Source organism: Macaca nemestrina, chromosome X, assembly GCF_043159975.1.
Source record: "Macaca nemestrina isolate mMacNem1 chromosome X, mMacNem.hap1, whole genome shotgun sequence".
NCBI lineage: Eukaryota > Metazoa > Chordata > Mammalia > Primates > Cercopithecidae > Macaca > Macaca nemestrina.
This window is the reverse complement of record NC_092145.1, coordinates 147,218,348-147,242,100: the sequence shown is the minus strand read 5'-3', so window position 1 is coordinate 147,242,100 and position 23,753 is coordinate 147,218,348.

Sequence of the window (23,753 nt, the reverse complement as noted above, 5' to 3'; positions counted from 1 at the left end):
CAGGAATGGAAAACCAAACGTCATATGTTTTCACTCATACGTGGGAGTTAAGCTGTGAGTACAAAAAGGCATAAGAATGACACAATGGACTTTGGGGACTCTGGGGGAACGGGTGAGAAGGGGGTGAGGGATAAAAGACTACAAATTAGGTTCAGTGTATACTGCTCGGGTGATGGGTGCACCAGAATCTCACAAATCACCACTAAAGAACTTACTCATGTAACCAAATCTCACACACACACACACACACACACACACACACACACACACACACACACAAAATTAGCCTTGCTGTCCACATCACGGTTTTTCTTTTTCTTTTTTTTTTCTGCCTATGGGAAGTGGGAGCCCCAAATGTCCTGAATGGCTATCAGTCTATGGACTTCCTTAGACCTAGCCATGATTGTCCAGTTCCTACCACATGGCTGCAATCTCTATGTTCTCTTCAGCTTTCCAGATTTAGTGTAAGCTTGTCCCCCTTCTCCTTGAAACTGGGCCCCATCCCTGAATGCTCTGCTGCTGGTGAGAGCCCCACTCTACCCTGAAAATCCAAGAAAACTGTGATGCTACTCTTTTTCTGATTTGCCCATCCCACAGCCTAGCAACAACGAATCATGCCCAAAACTCTTTACAGCAAATTTAGGCTTTTCTTCATTGCCTCCCCACTTTCCCCCATATGGATGCTTTAATCAAGTCCTATTCACCAGGCTACTCTAAACACTGTAACTTGGACTGTTGGCTTTCTCTCCAGAGTAGAATAGGCCCAATTTTCCCCCACTGGCCCATGTTACTGAAATCCCCATATGTCCATGGCTGGTTATGACATGCCTTAAATTGGAGGCCTCTTGATGGCATAAAAAAAAGACATATCTCAGTCCAGTTTTCTCGGTACCTAGCAAAGAACTGGTACAAAGTTAGTGCTCCAACAGGGTTTATGAAAGAGAATTTAAATCAGATGCCATATAGCAAAACATAAAATGCTATGTATAGACACTATTATTATGAGTCAGTATTATGCCAAACTCATTTCATCCAGCCAAGTATAATCATGTAGTTAGCCAAAACACTCCTCACCAAACCCGTATGTAACTGGCTTTTAAAAAATTCTGCTTTTTCATTTTTAAAAAGAGGCAGGTAATAATAAAATAGATCATTTATAACTGCCAACTTGTAATCATCTGGGGAGCTTTTAAAAAATCCTGATACATCACTTTCACCCCTATCCCCACCCCCGGCCAAAATTCTGATTTCATTGGTCTGAAATGAGCCCTGGGCATCAGAATTTTTAAAAACTCCCAGGGGGATTAAAATATGTGGCCAGGGGTTAGAACTGCTGCTCTAGGGGCAGCTTCCCAAACTTAAATGTGAAAAGGAAAAAAAATCACCTGGGGCTTTGTTAAAGTGCAAATTCTGATTCTATAAATCTCAGTTGGGGCCCAATTCAGCACTGTCTACCAGAATTAAAATTGCCTGTGTGCTCTGACCCAGAAATTCCCCAACTAGCTATTTCTCTCATGGACATACTCACATATGCATAATGTCAAATATATGTAAAATTCATTACAGTGGAGTTTATGCAGCAACCTAAATGTCTGTCAGTAAAGGACTGTTTATGTAAATGATGGTGCACTCATAAAACGCCACGGAAAACTTTATAGCCTTAAAATAGAATTGAGAATAATCTGTAAACTACAATGTTAAAAGAAAATAAGAGTAGAAGCAAGGTAAATATTTGCAAACATATTTCCATAAATACACAGACTAAGGAAAGGTCTGGGGAAAAAAAAAAAAAAGGTAACAGTGGTTATCTCCAGGGAGAAAAATTGAGGGACTGGTGTCACATAGAAAACTAAATATAATAATCCAGATTTAGTAGGTAAAGGTGATTAGTATTATTGTAAGGGGGTGCAAGGGACTATTGCTCTAGGCAGGATACTCCAACCATAAGATCTGCAAGCTTCTCAAGGTTTAGGCAAAAACGACTTTTCTTTTATAGGAAGGAGTAAATCAAGCCAGAAATGAGCAGGGGTGGGGCAGTGGGATGAACGAGAGTGGCATTGTGGGACAGTAGATCAGAGAAGGTTTTATCCCCAGGCCAGCTTGTTCTCTGGAGTGGCTGCTGCTGGTTTAGCCTGTGGCTGGGCCAGAATGTCAGAGCCTTGGGGAAGGATCATTTTGTCCTGATTGATCAGCAGGGACAAAAGAGCTCAGCTAGTCATTTTTAAGGAAAAGAATAGGAATTTGGAGAGTCTGTATCTGGCTTTTTACTAGGTAAACAAGGGGGGGTTATCTAAATCATTATATGAGGAAAGGTGGTTCTTTGCAATAGTTGTTTCCTGCAACACAAAAAAAGTGGGTGAAGGGGTTTCTGAGCCTTCTGCTGTTTTCCAGGTATGTAGGGCTCAGGTAAGGCTCCATATTGTCACTGGAGAGAAAAGGAGCAGTGCTTTCCATGGCATGTCGTTTTGTACTTTAAAAATTTTTTCTACCAGGCCAGGTGCAGTGGCTCATGCCTGTAATCCCAGCACTTTGGGAGGCCGAGGGGGGCGTGAGTCATCTGAGGTCAGGAGTTCGAGACCAGCCTGACCAATATGGTGAAACCCCGTCTCTACTAAAATTACAAAAATTAGCCAGGCGTGGTGGCATGCTCCTGTAGTCCCAGCTACTTGGGAGGCTGAGGCAGGAGAATCGCTTGAACCCGGGAGGCGGAAGTTGCAGTGAGCCGAGATCACACCGCTGCACTCCAGCCTGAGTGACAGACAGAGACTCTGTCTCAAAAAAAAAAGAAAAAGAAAAAAGAAAAAAATCTACCAAACATAAATTTAAATTTTAAACAAATACTACATTTTAAATGAACAAACAGTTTAAGACCACAAATTCTGGAAACCTCTTTTCTTGCTACAGTTTAAAATTCTTCCAAAATGGTTTTGCATGTAGAAAGAAGACTCAGGCAGTGTTCATTGAAATTTTGGGGAAAGCGCTGAGAGCCAAGAAACATTTCCAGTGCTTCGATAACTCAGTTCTGAGTTTCACTCCTACAGATAGATGTCAGGGGGACTATGTGGGTAAAGCCAGCCTACCACATTGAAGAAAGAACCCCTATCTCTCCCTGGGTTTAATTTCACAGCCAGGCATTGAAGTCCATTCCCACAAATGTGCCGAGTTTTTTAATCTCCACTTCTCATACAAACTAGAAGAACAAACCATGAAATAAGAGACAAACTCTGGCCCAAATACATGCAAATAAAACATTCCTATTCCTCTGCTCAAAGGGATTTTGCTGAAGCACTGCAGTTCTGTCACATGGAGCCCTTGAAAGGGCACAGGAGATTAGCAGAGTTGGGGAATTTTCTCTCACCACTGGGGCCTGTTATTGTTCCCATTTATATTTTCGGCTTCAGTTGGCAGCCTCCTTTTACTATTCCTTCATCGCTTGCGCCTGCTCCATCATATTTTGGCCCTGGCTTTTTGCCCCACACGTGCTTAGGTAATGTTTACACACCCAAAGATGCAGGCCTTATCAGAACTCATGTTGCACAGAGTGTTAACTTGATCTGCCTCTTCTGAGCGCCTGAAACTTGATTTCAATTGCCAAAATTCACCAGTCCAATTATTTTTTAACCACAATTGAAAGAGTTACATTACCAACAATATTGTATGAAAACAGAAAAGTTACTTAGAATAATTAAATCCACCCTTGGGAAAATGAACTATACACAGCTTTATAAATAGTTAAGCAAAAAGATTAAGACAGGACTAGAGATGGGCTAGTTGTGACAATTCCCAAACGGACCTCAGGTGGAAAGGGGTGATTTGTAAACATGAGGGCCATTAAAATGTACCTTGCAAATGTCTAACTGCAAGGAGCTGAAGTGACTGACGGCCCCAGTTACTGCCTCTGAAATTCATCACAGCGTTTGTGCCAAGGCCACCCCTCCCATGCCCTGCCCTTGCTGATGACTGAGTGTGGTGGGTACTAAGCCAGCCCATTACTGGGATACACAACTTTCCTCTACTGGAAGATTCTGATTTCAAGACTTCCAGGCAGCTCTGCCAAACCTTCCTTTTGTCTGTTTAGCAGTCGGATTCTTTCACCAAACTTCTCTTCTTCACTCGGGGTCAGGCTTGCATTGAAGTCTGATGGCAATGTAGCTTCCCCAGTTCTGTCCCCAGTTTCTCCTTTTGTGGTTCCATACAAATTTTAAGATTGTTTTTTCTATTTTTGTGAAAAATGCCATTGGTATTTTGATAGGGATTGCATTGAATCTGTAGATTGCTTTTGGTAGTATTGTCATTTTAACAATATTAATTCTTCTAATCCGTGAGCATGTTATATCTTTCCATTTGTTTGTATCCTCTTCAATTTCTCTCATTGATGTTTTGTGGTTTTTCTTGTAGAGATCTTTCCCCTCCTTGGGTACATTTATTTCTAGGTATTTAAAAAAATTGTTTTGGTAGCTGTTGTAAATGAGATTGCCTTCTTGATTTCTTTTTCAGCTAATTCACTGTGTATAGAAAATGCTACCAACTTTTGTATGTTAATTTTCTATCTTATAACGTAACTGAATTTATCAGTTCTAAGAGCTTTTTGGTAAGGTTATATATAAGATCATGTCATCTGCAAACAGGGACAATTTGACTTTCTCCTTTCCAATGTGGATGTCTTTTATTTTTTCCTCTTGCCTAACTGCTCTAGGTAGGCCATCTCTCCTTTTACACAACCTGGAAATGTTGGCCACCATCCCCTGTGAACTTAGGCATGTCTTTTGTTTCTCTCCAGACTGCATCATTGGGGGACGTTCTGGGTTTTGCCTTTGTAAGTTGCAGTAAAGTCACTGAAGAGAGTTTAATTTGCAGGATATTTGAAGTAGCAATGTATAGATTTAAAATAACACAAAAAAGTTCCCCCAGCACAGAAGTCAGTTACTCAATAATTCAATGTCTCCCACTCAAATATACCTACTGTCTGTTTTGCTACTTAACCACTTTATGCTCACGAGTGTGGGCTACACAAATACAGGTCATATCTCACTTCAGTTCATTGCAAATTATTTTGTTGGAATACTGCTACATCAAATATTGAATTATATTAGTGGAAAATAGTTCAAATTCAAGACCCGTGTTTACTTTTGAAAATGAATCATCTCTATGTAGGAAACTGGTATCAATATTGTCTCTATGAAGGGATATTGAGTGACTACGGGATAGGGGCAAAAGTGAGGCTGACTTTTCACTTATGCAACTTGGAAACTTTTGAATTTTGTACTGAGGATTTCTCTTTTCAAGTTTTTAGACAACAAAATGGATTAGCTCATGACAAGCAATCAAATAATGAAAATGTAATTCTTCTTGCATTATTTAGATGTCTGGCTTTACCTAGTTGATTTCATTCTATGCTTGACCTGCTGGAATCAAAGCTGGATAGTGACAATCCTGATCAACTCTGCCCCTAACTCGACTTACCAACCACCGTTTCTCTCCCTTAATGCCTTTCTTTTTGTGATAATGTAGAATTGAATTCTCACTTTCTGCCTCCACTCATTTTTTTCTGGGAAAAGGAATTAATTTAATTACTTTTATCCCCAGTGACTGTTAGCTTTCAGTTAGACAGAAAAGTCTTTAGAAAGTCCACATATATGTATAGGCACAAAAGTACACAAAGAGAAACGAATTACTTGTAACATTACAATGCTCTTCCCATTTAAAAAGTAAAATATTCCTAGATGTCTTTAAAAGCTGATGGCTTCTTAAGAAGAGAAAAAAGAGAGAGGTACATTTCTAAACCAACATATGGAAAATATTATAGACCAAAGGGTGAAAAAGTCCTGAATTACATCCAGGATATCACCCTGGTTATAATTATAAACACTTAGGAAATAAGAGACTAAATTACCTATGTATAAATGCAGCAATATGAAGCTCTCAGATTTTGGACAGAAGTGAGCAAATATATTTTTTTCATTCCAAAGCCAGTAATTTATATTTAGCATATTTTCAAGCTGAAACTAACATTCTCATCACGTTTATTCATGAAAATGACAATCAATCAATTTCCTGGTGAATGAGAAGACTTCCTAGCATTCAATGAAAACTAAAGTACAAAAGAGGGAAAATGTCACTCAGCAAAGCATGTATGTTGCTTTTCTCTTTTCTTTATAAACTGACAACCAAAGTGGCATGAGAAATGAGTGTCTCCAGTTGCCTAAGTTCGACTTCATCTCTAGGGCTCCTAACGGTAGGTCCACAGGTATGGTAAATGTAAGGGCCACTGAGCCACAGCATCTAACTTTCCACACTGTGGCAGCGCAAGCCCTGTGGGGACAGAATGGAGACAGTCTAGAGTAATAATTCTAGACTTTGGAACTAGCACATAGGAGGCAGTGCCTGTGAAGTTGCCAGTTCATAGTAGTGTGATGGAACTGCTGCTGCCAGAACCCAGGGCTTAGCAGAGAGTAAAAATCAGCAGCTTTCTGGGAGTTACAAACTGAATTTACAACTGGCCCTGGTAAAATGAGTCACCTTTCCCAAACTACAGCTCCTCATCTTTATTATCAGTGCTGCTTTTGCATTTCTCAGAGCGTCTACAGTTCTGTTTCTCTCACAATTCTCCATTCTCTTTCACAATTCCCAGTCCCTCACACAATTCCTTGTCTCTCCCACAACTCCTTGCCTCTCCAACAATTTCCCATCTCTCCCACAATTCTCTTTTCTCTTACAGCTCTACAATAGTCCTTCCTTATCCATGGTTTTGCTTTCCAAGGTTTAGTTACATGCAGTCAACCACAGTCCAAAAATATTAAATGGAAAAGTCCAGAAATAAACAATTTGCAGGTTTTAAGATATGTACTGTTCTGAGTAGCATGACAAAATCTCATACCTTAGGAACCATACCTTAGGAGCTGGGATTACAGGCACATGCCACCACACCCAGATAATTTTTTTTTTTTTTTTTTAGTAGAGACGGGGTTTCACCATGTTGGCCAGGCTAGTCTCTAACTCCTGAGCTAAGGTGATCCACCCGCCTCGGCCTCCCAAAGTGCTGTGATTAAGGCATGCACCACCACACCTGGCCAAGGAATAATATCTCTTGACACATAAAAATTGCATTAAATTGAAATTTCAAGATCCCATAAATAAAGTTTTATTGGAACACAGCCATGCTCATTCATTTAAGTATTATCTGTGACTGCTTCTGTACTATAACAGCAGAGTTGAGTAATTGTGACAGACCACATGACCTATAAAGCTTAAAATATCTACTATCTGGTCCTTTGCAGAACAAGTTTGACAACTCCTACTCCATTTCACTCACTCTTTTTTCTCTTTTAACACCCGTGGCCAGAGCCCTGAGATGTCTCCCTCTCAGAAGATACAAAAAGTATGTTTCCTTGGAAGGTTAAATTGTGTAGGTCTGCATTAGTATAGGTCTTAAGCAGAAAGAGTTCTTGAGGATTACGTATAGCCTAGGCCAGAGTAGGAGCTAACCCTAGCCAGCGGTAAAGAGATAAAGTAGGTATTCGTCTCAGATGCTTTGAGTACCCCATTTCTCTCCAGGGAATTACCAGAGTGAGGGGTAGGGGTGGGGGCAGGCAGTCATGGAAGATACAGGTTTGGACATTTGGAGATCTTGTTGTCTGTTTAGGCACAACAAGTAGCCTAGCTGAGCCCATAAGTGATAAACAGAAGCTCTCTGGAATAATCTACATCTTCAGAGGGCTGGGGCTGCCCAGAATTCTCCTTCAGCATTGTGGCATTGGGCAATATGTATTCTGGAATATGTGGCAGGCATGGTGAGACTACAGGATGCTGTGGTTAGCCTATTGGGAGATATGTACATATGTTTCTATAGCTCAGATATCTCCAGATTCTCCAGCTTTCAGGGACAACTCCTTCCATTCCAAGTCACCAAAGAGCAAGCCCCCGATCCCCTTGAGTGACAAGGAGTCTTACCAAATCCCCTTCCCAGTGAATTAGAATTATGGAAGTTGTGAAGGAGATTTGCCTGTTCCCCTAGTGCGTCCCAGTTGTTGCTTGTCTCTTCACTTGACAAGCACAGCTTCAGGTTCTCTGCTCAGCTGTCACTTCTTGCCTTCTGACTTTCCCATCCTCCATGAAGCTGCTGCCCTTCTCACACCTCTGTCCCCACCATAGATAAGGCTTTGGCCCCGTCCCATTCTGTAGCAGATGTTGACAGTGCTTCATCCACGTGCCCTTGGCGCCCATTGCATTTCAGAGCACAGTACCTCCCAGTGTGCATTCACTCTCAATAGCTAGCAACACACCAATGCCCATTTGTAGGTGGAACAGCCTCCAGCTGCCTGACCCCACTTCACCTACACATGGGAATTTATGTATTTGCCAAGAACAGCTATCAACTCAAGACTGATGAGTAAGGATGTATAAATACCCCAGCTCCCTTGCACCCTGACTGAGACAACTCTGAGTCACAACCTTCGCTATCTCCTGAGCTCTCCAGTAGGACTGGGCCACAGAACTCTCTGTAGTACTTTGCCCAACATTACATATTTGCCTCTGCACTTTCCTTTCCTGGTCCTTCCCACCTCCCTTCTGACTTTCCCTGGTAACACCTCCCAATAAATTTCTTTTCTTAGGGGCTACTTTTGGGGACACAACCTTAGTTATACCCTCCTAAAGTACAACTGCCTTTGGAATCAGACAAGACAAGGGGTAGTTGGGAAGATGTTCAAGAATACAAAATTTCAGTTAGACAGGAGGAATAAGTTCAAGAGATCTATTGTACAACATGGCAATTATAGTTAATAACAATGTATTATATACTTGAAAATTACTAAGAGTAGATTTTAAGTGTTCTCACCACAAAAATGATAAGTATGTGAGGTGATGGATGTGTTAATTAGCTTTATTTAGTCATTCCACAATGTATGAATATTTCCAAACCTCATGTTGTATACCATAAATATATATTACTTTAACTTGTCAGGTAAATAAATAAATGAATAATTAAAATAATTTTTAAAGATAAGCGAAGGAGTAGAAGAGCTGTTTGGATATTAAGTAGAATTGGTCCTCACTGAAACATTTGTTCTCTCCCATTTTTCTTGAAAATTACTGCCAAGAAGTTTTTGGTAGATTTTATCTCTCATTTTACTACGTTAGGGAACAAACTGGATACAAAGAAATATTTCTCTTCTATAAGAAAAAGAGCGGTTCAGACTCACTAATAAATGACAACTGCCCTCAGCCTGAGTGTTGGGGAGATAACAGAGCCCATGGTGAGGGTGGAGATAGGGCAAACGTGTCCAGTCTAGGGACACAGGCTCTATTATTCAGCCCCCATCAAATGCCACCATGCAGAGTTCAGGTTTCACATTGCCATATTTTCTGATTTTGAAAGAGAAGCCAGAGGACCAGGTTTGGAGGGAAATTTTACCAATTTTCTAACATTGTTTTAAACATGTGTTTTGAGCACTGTGATAGCCAAATAAGCCACAGCCACAAGCTACACTGGGCTGTTCACCATGATATTGAACAAAGCTCTGCTCAGTATTTAACAAAGCTTGACTGAAAGCTTGGACATCACTGAAGGAAATGATAAAACAGAAAGTAAAAAATTTAAATTGATGACTAGATGGGGCTGCTTCTGAAGTCTATGATATCTTCCTCAGGCTGGTCCTCTTCTTTTGTCTCAGTCTGCCACAATGGTAGAGGAATTAGCTTGCCACTGCAATGGCCTATGGCCATCCTCCATGCAGAGGCTAGGCTCTCCAACCTTCTCAGGAGCTCTTGGGAGGGATCCTCATTCCCAATCAGCTGTAGGCTTCCCTGTCAACATAGCTGTGTTCTTCAGGGAGGCCACTTGGCTCCTGTAAAGACAACCATGTAGGCACAGCACAGAACAGACTAGCTCCCCCATGAACCAAACTTCTTCCTTTTAAAAGGAAATGCAAATAACCTATGTAAGTGGCTTTACCCAGAGTAATAGACTTGGCATACATTTTCTTTCCTCTTAAATACATAGGCATTAATGTCATTATTTTAAAGGCCTTATCTGCTAGAAGATAATACAGAAGTATCTACTGGTGAAAGTATATAAATGCATTAGATTTGCTTTAAATTCTCCAGCAAAATAGAAGAGGAGTGTTAATGGCAGAATGACAGTCATAGTTGAAGCTGGCTAATGGGTTCATGAGGCCTCATTATACTGCTCTACATTTGCAAATGTTTGAAACTTTCCAAAATAGAAATTAAAAATATAATACTGGTCCTGCTTTGAGCTATCAAGTTTTCAGAAACGGAGCAGTCCTCTCTCAAAGTTCCCTATCAAGTATTCCTTATATAATACTTTCTATTCACTATGCCACAGTCCAAGTGCAGGCAGATTGGGGACCTGGTGCCAGCTACTCCAGGGCTTATACAAGAGAGAGTTTTCTAGGTTTTTTCAAGACTCCTTAAAAAATAGCCCAGGTTCTTCAAACCTAGGGCATCTCTGACACAAGGGCTGCATGCTTTGAATTATACCACCGAGATCAGTCCAAGGAGATCTTTTTACAAAAGGTTTATATCTCTAAAGGACCTCCAGACACTCGCTGGGAATCCTGGAAATTCCTTGGCACTGCAGCAGGGATTCCAGCTCTGCCTGCCATATTTAGAGCACTAGCATTGAGATCCCCAGAGGAGGGGTTGTCCTCTTTAAATACCATTGCACCTGCTCACAGATGGTGTCTGTCCTTTGGAGATGAGAGGAAGAAGGTACAGAGGGAAATGCGGAGGTAAGCCATGGAACTGTAATCTATTTGGATAAAAAAAAAGTAACTCTATAAAGAGGAAATTAACAATACAAGTTACACTCGATGACAAATTGGTGGTAGGAATGTCTTCCCTCCTGACCATAAACATACTTCTCTCTATAATAACCTGAAAACTAACATAATTTGTATTCATCAGGCTGACAGGGTTTGATCCTGATTTCCTTGCTTACCAGCAAAGTGACTTGGGCAAGTTTCTGGATCTCTCTAGACTTCCGTTTCCTGATGGGGGAATGGGGATGATAATAGTTCCCATGTCATAGGCTGATATGATGATTAAATGCAAAAGTGTGTGCCAAGGGCTTGGGTGAGGAAAGTCACTTGAACTTCCAGAAGACAGGATGTACACATCTATAGATAAAAGTGATTTTGCATTGCCACAGTTACCTATAGCTTGAAGAGTTGTAAAATAGTTCAAAGAATAATGAAAGGCTAGAATCAGAAAACCAGGAAGAGTATGATCTAAACAATGCATTGCTTTTCATTGAAACACAAATGTTTCCCTACATCACTATGTGATAAACATTTTTTGACTGAATTTTCTCACCGGCACGTTTGTGAGTGTTGCAGATCTTACATAGCTTCAGAATAAAGCCTTAAAGGGTTTATTATAGAAAACAACAGGCAAAACAGGACATGTCTTTTTAGTAAGCTTTTTTAATGTTAGAAAGTGTTAGCAAAATTCTTACAATAAACACTGACTTTAGCTGGGTGTGGTGGCTCATGCCTATAATCCCAACACTTTGGAAGGCTGAAGCAGGAGGATTGTTCAAGTCCAGGAGTCTGAGACCAGCCTGGGCAACATAGCGAAACCTCAACTCTACACAAAAATGCAAAAATTAGCCAGGTGTGGTGGTGTGTACCTGTAGTTCCAGCTACTTGGGAGGCTGAGGTGAGAGGATCACTTGAGCTCAGGAGTTCAAGGTTGCAGTGAATCATGATTGCAACACTGCACTCTAGTGTGGGTGACAGAGTGAGACCTTGTCTTATAATTCATCATTTCTCATGCCCATAACCTTACTAATAAAAATGGAAACCAGAGTTCTCAGTTTTAGAAGAAATTTGAGTTGGACAGAAAGGGAAAGGCACCAGAAGGGAATCATGGCATAATACCATGGATGGCAGGCTTTGACCTACCTCTTTTAAAAGTGGTGCCTGTGATCTATTTTTACCTACACTCAAATGAGAATACAAACTTTCTAAATGTCTTATATCCTAAAATTATTCTCATTGATCCTCTGAGATAAGTGAAGAAATACATCAAATGATTCACCTTTACCAAGAATTAGTAGCAGTTTTAGATAAATCACTTGGTTTGTGAGTCCTAGAAGTCCAGCTATATTTGATCTCATAAATCCATGCCTGGGACCCTCATTACAGGAAAATGGATCATGCAAAATTCAGGGTGATGAGATCAGACCTGGGCTACACTTCAGTAGTATTGTTGACATCTAGAGGTGACACCCATGGCAGATTTGGGTGAGGTCTTTAGTTCAATTCATTAAGAATGATAGGGAACAGGAGATTCTTAACTTAGCTCTTCCAAACTGGAAGTAAAATTTAACAATACAGAACAACTACTGTAAAGACATTTTTTTCCCCTCATTTAAGGAGTAGTATATCCTATGTTGCTTTATCACCAAAGTTCACACTTGTATTATTTTTTTCACATTTTCTGATGTTGAATGATCCCTTGAGCATTTAGGACTTAGTAATCTCAGGGGACCTCAAAAAGTTCCTGGAAATACTGAATTAAAAGATAAAAATAAAAATAGAAACTTTATTTCTCAACATAAACTCCATCAAGTTCAAGACACTTTTGTAATTGATGATACCAGCAATTTAGTTCATCCCTAAAGAATTGAGGGTCTTGGGAATTTAACCATATCAGTGGAGTCCTTTTATATGATTAATTGAGGAAAAATGGGCACCCTTTAAAGATTGTTTAAAATTGGGGAACAAAAATAAGTCAGAAGGAGCCAAGTCAGGACTGTAAGGGGGACAGCTAATGATTTCCCATCAAAACTCTCACAAAATTGCCCTTGTTTGATGAAAATAATGAGCAGGAGCATTGTTGTGGTGGAGAAGGACTCTCTGGTAAAGTTTCCCCAGGCATTTTTCTGCTAAAGTTTTGCCTAACTTCCTGAAAACACTCCCATAATAAGCAGATGCTATTGTTTTTTGGCCCTCCAAAAAGTCAAGTAAAATGCCTTGAGCATTCCCAAAAACCTGTTGCTATAATCTTTGTTCTTGACCCATTCACTTTTGCTTTGACTGGACCACTGCCACCTCTTGGTAGCCATTGCTTTGATTGTGCTTTGTATTTGGGATGGTAGTGGGAAAGCCATGTTTCATTTTCTATTACAATTCTTTGAAGAAAAGTTTCAGGATCTTGATCCCATTTGTTTAAAATTTCCTTTGAAAACTCTGTTCTTGTCTGCAGCTGATTTGGGTGCAATGATTTTGGCATCCACTGAGTGGAAAGTTTACTCAACTTTAATTTTTTAGTCAGAATTGTGTCAGCTGAACCAATTGAGATGTCTATGGTGTTGGCTATTGTTTCCGCTGTTAATCATTGGTCCTCTTCAATTAGGGCATGAACAAGTGAATTTTTTCCTCACAAATTGATGTGGATGATCTTCGGCTGCAGGCTTTATCTTCAACATCACCTTGTTCCTTCTCAAAACAAATTGTTCATTTGTAAACTGCTGATTTCTTTGGGGCATTGTCCTCATAAACGTTTCATAAAACATCAGTGATTTCACCATTCTTCCACCCAAGCTTTTTTATTTATTATTTTTTTTTTTGAGACAGGGTTTTACTCTGTCACCAAGGCTGGAGTGCAGTGGAACAATCGGAGTAATCTCAGCTCACTGCAGCCTTGATCATACAGGCTCAGGTGATCCTGCCACCTTAGCCTCCCTGGGACCACAGGTGCCTGCCACCATACCCAGCTAATTTTTTGTATTTTTTATAAAGACAGGATTTCACCATGTTGCCCAGGCTGAGCACCATAAATTTGATGTTTGTTCTTGCTTTAATTTTAGCAGAATTCATGTTGCTCTGAGAGGGGCTCTTTTTAAACTGATGTCTTATCCTTCTTAGTGCCTCAAATTCGATCCTGTTCAGACATATTATAACAAGTTAAAAAACTTATTTTTGGGCTGGGCGTGGTGGCTCACACCTGTAATCTCAACACTATGGGAGGCCGAGGTGGGCAGATAACCTGAGGTCGGGAGTTCGAGACCAGCCTGACCAATATGGAGAAACTCCGTCTCTACTAAAAATACAAAATTAGCCAGGCATGGTGACACATGCCTGTAATCTCAGCTACTCGGCAGGCTGAGGCAGGAGAATCGCTTGAACCTAGGAGGCAGAGGTTGCAGTGAGCCGAGATCATGCCATTGCACTCCAGCTTGGGCAACAAGAGCGAAACTCCATCTCAAAAATAAAATAAAATAAAATAAAATAAAATAAAATAAAACTTATTTTTGTTAAAAAAAAAAAAAAGGAAATCCATGCATACTTTTTTCATAATATACATTTTCCATGAACTAATATGAGACCCCTCATATTAGGTTTTGGGCAGCTGTTTTGCATGCGCTCCAGTGTCACATTTGCAAAACACACATGTAATTAATACCCCTACCCATTTATCCAAAAGAATCCAAGTGAATGTTTTGCTATTTAAAAAGTCTTTGTAAAAATGTTCCTTTGAAAAATACTTTAGAAGGCAGATGTGGTTTAAATGAATAATGTGTAAAACCAAACATGGTCCAGCAACTTTACTAAAACTTTTGATCCTTTTCCTGTTATTATCAAGTCAAATTAAGAAAAAGGTCTATATATGTAACAAAATGTACAGCTTATTTTTTAAAATCTCTCTACAATTAAAGGTATTCAATTATATTACTTATATATTTATGTATATATGTAACAAAATGTTCAGCTTATTTTTAAAAATCTGTCTACAAATTAAGGTATCAATTATATTACTTATATATTTGTGTACCTGTTTATTGTCTATCTTTCATCATTATGAGGAAGCTCTCTTCCTTTCACTTCACAACTTTCACTTGTCCGCTTCTCTGTCCCATAGTGACCAGCACATGGTGGGCACTAGGTAAACCTTTGTTGAATGAAAGAACAAGAAAAATCAATCTTTAGCTGTAAACTTTAGGCACAAATGTTTCCATCAGAGCTGTGTTGTATTATTATTTCCTGAATATATGCACTCATCTAAAATGTTTTGCGATGTTACTGGAAGTCAGTAGCAAATATGGGATATTTTATTTTCATAATCTGAAGACCATTTAACATCAACAAAATACTATTAAGTTTCTTTTTCTGTTTGGCAGAGATAACTATATCTAGGAAATATGTAATGATTAATATATCTTTTTACAATAAGCTCCCAGTTACATAAATTCTTGTCCCTGGCATCCAAGCAGTAAAATGCATTTGACAAAAGAAGGAAATACTAGAGTTTACATACGTTAGAAATCTGTTATTTAGGGAACTTATGGTGTATTTTGTTGAACTGAAAACAAAATTTAAAAGATGTGTTTTTTTGTTTTTTCATTTTCACACCATACAAATTTTATACCACACCCAAAAACATCATGTTTACAAGATCAGTAAAACGGAAGGTGTGGGGCCAAACAATGAGCTAGGATTCAATTGCTGGGGACTTTTTGTTTGTGTGTGTGTGTGTGTGTGTGTTTGTGTGTGTGTATGTGGTTTTTTGTTTGTTTGTTTGTTTGTTTGAGACCTATGCAAAAAGCTGGGAGGTAAAATGGAACGGTGTTTTAGCCAGAACTACTCTGGATGCAGGAAACAGAAATTCATTCAAACTAGCTCAACATTCAAAGGAAGTATGTTAAAATGATTCAGGGAGTCTTATAAAGATAGAGGACAGCAAGCAGATCCAGGTCTTAATGAAACAGAAGAATCATAAAACTAACTTAAGATAAAGATAGAGAGATAGTGATAGGGATACATATAGTGATAGACATAGATACAGTGATAGAGAAATGGAAAGAGATATAGTTACAAATATATACATGTAGTTATAGAAAGAGATATAATTATAGATAAACAGATATAGGTACAGTGATAGTGACATAGGGATATAGATAACTAAGATATAGAGATAGAGCTATAATTATACATACAGTGATATAGAGATATTGATATTATAGACATGTAGGTAGATACAGATATAGTGATAGAGATACAGAAGAGATATTATTAGGGATATATAAATATAGGGAGAAATAATTATGCATATATAGACATAGTGGTAGTGATAGATATATAATTAGAGATATGTAGATATAGATGGATATAGATATAATTATAGACATAGAGTTATAGATATTGAGAAATATCTAGATATCAATGTATATATATGTAGATGTACTTGGTTGATGCAAAAGTTATTGCAGTTTTTGCCATGGAATGTAATGGCAAAACCACAGTTACTTTTGCACCAACCTATACATGTAGATATAGATATATCCAAGGCCACCCAGTACCTGAGCATTCCCTCCTGACTTATCAGAATTGTTCTTCCTGCTCCCCCAACTAACTGAGTTAGAGCTCCCCTGCTCTAACTTGATCTTGGACATGCCTTTGACTTGTTCCACCACAACTACAGTCCTTAGTGTCCCAATTCCACATTCCTGAAAGGAATAACATGGCTTTTATATCCACCCTGGTCCAATCAGCTACGGCCTAGGACAGGTGAGTCATAGGGTACAAACCACTATTTCTGGTCACCACTTCAGTAGGATTGTAGGAACTAGTTAACAAAATGTGGGGGCGAGGGGGGGAGTTGATCCTTTAGTCATTGGATCAACATCCTTTCTTTGGTGAAATTAACCCAACTTTGCAACTTCAAACACAGTGTTTTGGGGTCATGATTGATTTTTTTTTTTTTCACTGTCCTGCCAAAGAAAATGTTGGAAACACAGAACATTGAAGGAAGACACTTGAGGATCCAGAATCCTTGGCAAATACAAGCATGCCTCAAAGACATTGCAGGTTTCATTCCAGACCACCATAATAAAGAGACTATAACAGTAAAGTGAGTCACACAAATTTTTTGGCTTCCCAATTTATATAAAAGTTATGTTTACTCTAATCCCAGCACTTTGGGAGGCTGAGGTGGGTGGATCATGAGGTCAGGAGATCAAGACCATCCTGGCTAACATGGTGAAACCCCATCTCTACTAAAAAATACAAAAACAAAATTAGCCAGGCATGATGGCGGGTGCTTGTAGTCCCAGCTACTCGGGAGGCTGAGGCAGGAGAATGGCGTGAACCCGGGAGGCAGAGCTTGCAGTAAGCCGAGATCGTACCACTGCACTCCAGCCTGGGCGACAGAGTGAGACTGTGTCCGAAAAAAAAAAAAAAAAAAAAAAAAAGTTATGTTTAGATCATGCTATAGTCTATTAAGTGTGAAATGGCATTTGTCAAAAAAAATACATACCTTAATTTAAAAATACTTTATTTTTTAAAAATGTTAATGATCATCTGAGCCTTCAGTAAGTTGTAACCTTTTCGCTGGTGGAGGACCTTGCCTTGATGTCAATAGCTGCTGATTGATAAGGATGGTGGTTGCTGAAGGTTAGGTGGCTGTGGCAATCTCTTAAAACAAAACAACAATGAAGTTTGCTGAATTGATGGACTCTTCCTTTTGCAAAAGATTTATCTGTAGCACGTGATGCTGTTTGACACATTTTATGTACGGTAGAACTACTTTCAAAATTGGAGTCAATCCTCTTCAGACCTGCTGCTGCTTTATCAATTAAACTGATGTACTGTTCTAAATCCTTTGTTGTCATTTCAATAATGTTCACAGCATCTTCAGCAGGGGTAGATTCCACCTCAAGAAGCCACTTTCTTTGTTCATCCATAAGAAGCAACTTCTCATCCATTCAAGTTTCATGATAAGATTGCAGAGATTCATTTACATCTTTAGACTCTAATTCTAGTTCTCTTGCTACTTCCATCACATCTGCAGTTACTCCCTCCACTGAAATCTTGAATCTCTCAAAGTAATCAATGAGAGTTGTAATCAACTTCTTCCAAACTCCTGTTATTGTTGATATTTTGATCTCCTCCCACAAATTACGAATGTTCTTGATGGCACCTAGAATGGTGAATCCTTTCCAGAAAGTTTTTTTTTTATTTTTAGTAGAGATGGGGTCTCACTATGTTGCCCAGGCTGATCTAAAACTCCTGGCCTCTAGTAATCCCCGCCTCAGTCTCCCACAGTGCTGGGATTACAGGTGTGAGCCATTGCACTCAGCTCTTTCCAGAAGGTTTTCAATTTACTCTTTGCCCAGATCCATCAAAGGAATCACTATCTATGGCAGCTATAGCCTTATAAAATGTATTTCTTAAACAATAAGACTTGAAAATTGAAATTCCTCCTTGGTCCATGAGATGCAGAATGGATGTTGTGTTAGGAGGCATGAAAACAACATTAATTTTGTTGCATTTCTCCATCGGAGCACCTGGGTGACCTGGTGCATTGTCAAGGAGCAGTAATATTTGGAAAGCAATCTTTCTTTCTAAGCAATAGGTCTCAATAGTGAGCTTAAAATATTTGGTAAACCATGCTGTGAACAGATGTGCTGTCAACTAGACTTTGCTTTTCCATTTATGGAGCACAGACAGTAGGTTCTGTATAATTATTAAGGGCTCTAGGATTTTCAGAATGGTAAATGAACATTGTCTTCGACTTAAAGTCATCAGCTGCATTAGCGTCAAACAAGAGAGTCAGCCTGTCCTTTGAAGTTTTTAGGCCAGGCATTGACCTCTCCCCAGCTTTGAAAGTCCTAGATGGCATCTTCTTCCTATAGAAGGCTGTTTCATATCCATTGAAAATCTGTTGTTTAGTATAGCCACCTTCATCAATGATTTTAGCTAGATCATCTGGATAATTTGCTGCAGCTTCTCCATCAGCACTTGCTGCTTCACCTTGCACTTTTATGTTATGGAGATGGCTTCTTTCCTTAAAACCTCATGAACCAACCTCTGCTGGCTTCCAACTTTTCTTCTGCAGCTTCCTCACCACTATCTTCATAGAATTGAAGAGTTAGGGCCTTGCTCTGGGTTAGGGTTTGGCTTAAGGGAATGTTGTGGCTGGAGACCTTTGACTCTTCCTTTCATTTGAACACTTAGAGGCTATTGTAGGGCTATTCATTGGCCTAATTTCAATGTTGTTGTGTTTTAGGAAATAGGAAGTCCTGAGGAGAGGGCAAAACACGAGGGAACAGCAGGTTGGCGGAGCAGTCAGAACACACACATTTATTGAAATTTGCTGTCTTTTGTGAGTGCAGTTCATGGCACCCCAAAACAATTACAATAGTAACATCAAAGATCACTGACCACAGATCTCCATAACAGATATAACGATAATGAAAACGTTGAAAATATTGTGAGAATTACCAAAATTTGACAAACACATGAAGTGAGCCCGTACTGTTGGAAAAGTGGCACTATAGACTTGCTCAATGTAGAATTGCCACAAACCTTATGAAAAACACAGTATCTGCAAAGCACCACAAAGTGCACTGCAATCAAATGAGGTATGCCAAGATACAGATGTAGAAAGTGAGACCCAAACAGGTGAACTGGCTTATCCAGGTTGAGGAAGTTAGCTGGTAAATTCCTGAACTAGATCCTCATCCTCCTAATTTCCAGTCCTAGGCTCCTTTACCCAACAATGCTGTCTCACTTAAGAGTAGCAGAACTCCTTTGTGTCAGAAAAGTGTGGTTTACAACGAGTTATTATCTGAGAGAATATCGTTTTTAAGATTTTCTACTTTCTAAAAATCTTGCCATCTAAAAATTATTTCATAAAATGATTCGTAAAAGTAGAGGATAAAACAAGGACAGTTATATGTATAGAGCAGGAAGAATTGATCTTTTTTCCTTGTTTCTGCAGCACCCTGAAGTACTTCTGTTAAGACTTATGTCATTAATTCTAATAATATGTTTACATTTATGTGACTCAGGGGGAGGGATTATGTCTTATTCATCTTTATATTCCAACCAAACACAGTGTCCAGCACATGATTGGTGAAGGGACGATAAATATTTGTTAAAGGAATGAACAAGCCTATAAACCATAGATGAGAACTTTTTGAAAATAGGAAGGCATATGTTTTCTACAAAAGAAAACAAGAATTTTTTTGTTTTAGAAAATGTTACTGTTTTTATTTCTTTATAAAAAGGGATCACAAATGTAGTTCCAATTTTAAGTCCACAGAGCATTTCTCAACCAAACATTTCCAAATCAAATGGGAGTGACTCTGAATAAGAGTCTTTACTTTTAAGGCTTATCTAAACTGAGTTGCCTGGGTTTAGCTCTCACAAATTATTATATAGGATTTTTGTAGGAAAAAATAAACAGACAAGCCTTGCAAGAGTATGCCAAGATATTATTACATTCAATTGTGAACAATAAAATAGCAAAGGATATTTATACACAGACCAGGAAGAGAGCATACAGGATAGACTCAAGCAGTAATCCTTCCCACAATGAAGACAAAAAGAAAAGCCCCTGCTGATTGAATGCCTTCAGTTGGAAATTTATGAATTTGCTTTAAAGTCAAGGGAGCTAACATCTACGCAACGGGGTTTCAGTCACAGGCAAGGGAATTCTTTTATTTAATAATGACATTTAAAGAGCCATGGACCGCCCCCTCCCTTAAAAAATCAGAGGAAAGCCATGTTGTCCCTCACCATAATATACTCCCCTACACATAAAGTATTATTTGCTATTTCTCGTGGTGAATTGATACTACCCTACATTTGCCAGGTTAAAAATCCCTGCTATGAAGAATGAAATCTGGTGGCAAAATTAATCTCCAGTGAGGTCTAACTTCAAAGCCTATGTTCTTTTCATTACATTGCTAGGTAACCGTAGACAAGATATTTAACTGCTCTAAACCTCACATTCCTCATCTGTAAAATGGGATAATAAGGCCCACCTTAAACAGGTGTTGTCAAGATTAAATGATTACTCTTTATAAAATATCTAACATATAATAATCACTCTACAAATATAAATTTCTTCCTCTCCCTCAATTACTAAGTGGTGAGTTCTAAGACCTAGCAGAACTTGGCAGAAAAATGCATCAAGGTGTCATTTTTTCCCGTTTAATCTTGTCTTAGTTTTTTTTTTTTTTTTTTTCCTGCCTTACAAGAGGTGAGAATTGTATTGAGGAAGACCAGACATTCTAAGAATCACATGTTAGCCGTCCAGCCCACTTCACCAGGGAGAAAAAAGAAACAGGAACTGTCTGGTGGACACATTTCCACCAAGGGCCCCCACTACTTGGCACAGGGCCCAGCACTTTATAGGGCCTCAATAAATGTGTGAGCAAGAAAGGAGGAAAGGAACAGAGAGAGAGAAAAGAAGGGATGGGTAGAAAAGAAAGAGAAAGAAGATTGAAAGTGATTGGGACTTTTCTTCTACCATAGCGCTCCAAGAACAGGGAGCTCCAAGAGCAGGGTTCTTGACAGGCACAGGATGAAGAAAATCAACGTATATCTCAAGAAACACCTTCCCATACAGAATTTAGCAGTGTCTGCATTGAGAGTCATATGATTCTTCACTGATTCCTTTCAGTGAATAAGAAGAAATGGAAAGAAACAGACCAGGAAAATAATTCATTTTCTAGAACAAGCAACTGGGCTACAATTAACACAGAAGATTAAGAATTAAGAGTTGCCATTTTTGTCTTCAGTAGGAATGATGATCAAGAAAACATCATAAAGTTTGATGGGGAGCACTCTATTGTAAAAACACAGGGACATTAACTCATCCTATGTGGGATATCAGGAAAGTCGCTCCACAGGCTGGAGCTGAGCTTTTGCATCTGTAAAATGTGGGAGTTGGTTCATATTAGAGGTTCTCAACATCACCTGTTCGTTAGAATCACCAGAGGAGTTTCTGAAAGTGCCCATGCTCTAGCCATAGCCCAGACATTAGCATCTTGGAAGGTGGGGCCCCAGGCCTCAGTAGTTTCAAAGCTTCCCAGGTGATCCCAATGTGCAAATAAAGTTGAGAACTACTGATCCAGGTGGTTTCTGGACCCTCACTACCCCTAGTGTGGTCCTCAGACAAGCAGCATGGGTGTCGCTTGAGATCTTTTTAGTAATTAAGAGTCTCAGACCTTACCCCAGACCTAAATAAACAGAATCTGCATTTTAACAAGATCCCCAGGCAATCTGTACCGACATTAAATCTTGAAAACAGTGGCCTAGACACCCTTCTATGCAGCTCTTTCTTCTGACAATGCTTTGCTTTTGGTGCTGATATTACAATAATTTTTAGATCTCAGTGCCTGGCACATTGTAAGTGTTAAAAGTTTTATACATGTGTCATGTATATGTATTCAGAAAGCACAGAAATATCCCATCACACCTGTTCCACACAGGGGGTTAAGTGGAAATAGATTGGAAGAAATCGTAACCCTGTAAAAGGCGTGGACGATTTTATGAGATTATGATCAAAGATTGTTTTTTCTTTGTAGAATGATGAAGTAGGGTCCCCTAAAGGTCAGTTTTCAGGTTTCTCTTCAAAGTCAGCAACACCAATGCAGTTATTAAAAACAACTGCCTCCATGTGGCAATTTGTATCCAACATCTTCTCACCTGGTAACACATCATTTGCAGGTTCCTTCTCTGTTGCTCATACTATGTGACAGCCCTTTTGTTCACAGCTGCCCCAGGAAATAATAGGTGGGTTGGCTGGGGAGTGTTTGACCTCCCCCAAAGTTTCCTGTTGTAATGTTCATTACCTCCTTTAAGCCTACAGAAGAGAACTCAGCTCTAACAAACAAAAAGCACGCATCAAAATGCTGAAACTAAAGCTAGAAAGTTACAGACAACGTCGATGCAAGATGTTATTCTGACTTTGTAACTCAGGGCTTAAGAAGGCAGATAGCCCTCACATTTTAGAGTAATCATGTTTAGTTAGGACTTTTTTGAGTAACGGTTTATTTGGAGGTGAGAGTGATTAGTATCTGAATGTTAAGGGAGAAGTGGCATGGGCAAAATTCCATAATTTTTAATTCGATTCAAGTTACAGATATTAGGTAGCTGCCAATATCGTGCTGCTACCCGTATCCCCTCAGGCCTTACATTTCAGTAGGAACTTCGACAGTCAGTATCTCTAGCCGTTTGTCTGAGGGCTTTCTTTGGCTGTAAGCCCCACTCTGTCTTCAGCACAGAAGACTGAGTTCTAGGATCAGTACCACAGTAGAAGCTTTCAGGTAATGAGTGAATGGAAGTGGTGTATAAATACCCAGTTCCCTTGCCTTTTAGGTAAGGAGATGCATGTTCTCTGCTGGCTCTGGGAGATCCCCAGCAGCATGAACCTTCGGGTGCTCACAATGATAACTTAATACACGCCTGATATTGTCTTCTTTCCCAACTTATTTCCTCACTCACCTACCTATGTTCTCTGTACCTCCAGAATAAACTACTTTTACTTGAATCCTTGCGTCAGGGTCTGCTTGTGGGGAAACCCACACTAAGACAAATTTTATATTCCATTTTATTTAAGATCCTCACAGGTATAGAGTTCATCTTTTAGTTTTAATATTTTCAGTAAATAAAACAAGTTATGGTATGAAGAGTTCAAAGTGTTTTGATGACAACCTTGAAGAGATCATCTTATTACCTTATTCATGATACTCACCTGACATTTGAATCTGCCAATAAGTGAAAAGATGAGAAAAGAGATTGATATAACAGCAGCAGAGCCCATTGGGGAAAAGCCCTGGTTTCCAATTCTGGTTCTGTACTTGTTAGCTGTATGACCACCGGCAAGCTGCTTAACCTCTCTGACTCACTTTCTTGACACTTCAAACATGGGGGAACTAATGGTCTCCATCCATAGGCTTGTGGATGTTCAATCAGATGACATATGTTAAGTGTTTA